This window comes from Otolemur garnettii, unplaced genomic scaffold (assembly GCF_000181295.1).
Source record: "Otolemur garnettii isolate 467f Iridium unplaced genomic scaffold, OtoGar3 scaffold00007, whole genome shotgun sequence".
NCBI lineage: Eukaryota > Metazoa > Chordata > Mammalia > Primates > Galagidae > Otolemur > Otolemur garnettii.
The window spans coordinates 10,272,695-10,273,880 of record NW_003852402.1 but is presented as its reverse complement, the minus strand read 5'-3'; positions in this window follow the sequence as shown (position 1 = coordinate 10,273,880).

The window sequence follows — 1,186 nt, the reverse complement described above, 5'->3', positions numbered from 1 at the left end:
ATGGTCTCAATTTGTTGCCCTAGGTAGAGTGCCATGATGTCATACAGCAACCCCAAACTCTTGGCAAACACTTAGGCTCAAGCAATCCTCTTCCCTTAGCCTCCTGAGTAGGTGGGACGATAGGTGCCTGTCACAGTGCCCAGATAGTTTTTAGAAATGGGGTCTCACTCTTGCTCAGGCTGGTCTCAAACTCCTGAGCTCAAGCAATCCACCCACCTTGGCCTTCCGGAGTGCTGGGATTACAGGCATGAGCCACCACACCCAGCCTGACACTTGTTTTGTTTTTGAAATAAAACTTTCAGTGCTCCTACGTTGCTAGTGGGAATGCAAAATAGTGCAGCTGCTATGTATGGTAAATGATTTGGCAGGTCTTCAAAGAGCTAAATATAGAATCACCATCTGATCCAGCAATTCCACTCTTAAGTATGTGTGTGTATATATATGTATATATGTGTGTATATATATGTGTGTGTGTGTGTATATACACACACATACATACCCAAATGAATTGCAAGCAGGGACCTGAACTGATACTTATAAATCGATGTTCAAAGCAATTCTTAATAGACAGAAGGCAGGGCAAATCAAAGTGTCTATATATAGATGAATAGATAAACGAAATGTGGAATATACCTGCAATGGAATACCACTCGGCCATAAAACGAGGTGAAGTGCTGACACCTGCTACAACAGGGTGAACCTTGAAAGCATCGTGCTCAGGGAAAGGAGGAAGACACAAAAGGGCACGGACTGGGTGACTCCATCCACATGAAATATTGACAATTTACAGAGATAGGAGATTAGAAGGTCCCAGGGATGAGAGGGATGGGAAAATAAGGGGGCTATTGTTTAATGGGGGTTAAGTTCCTGTTTGGGGTGGTGGAGATGTTTTGGGAATAGATAGTGGTGATAGTTGCACATTCATGAATGTAATTAATGCCACTGAATTGTACACTTAAAAATGGTTAAAACGGAATATGTGTATTTGCCACAATTTTTAAAAATTAATGATGTAATATGCCAAAAAGCATTTTATACTTTAACAGGCAAATTGCATGGTATGTGAATTATATATCAACTAAGCTATTGTTTTAAATTAATAAAGCACAATGTTTTCAAGGTTCACCCTGGTTGTAGCAGGTGTCAGCACTTCACCTCGCTTTATGGCCGAGTGGTATTGCATTGC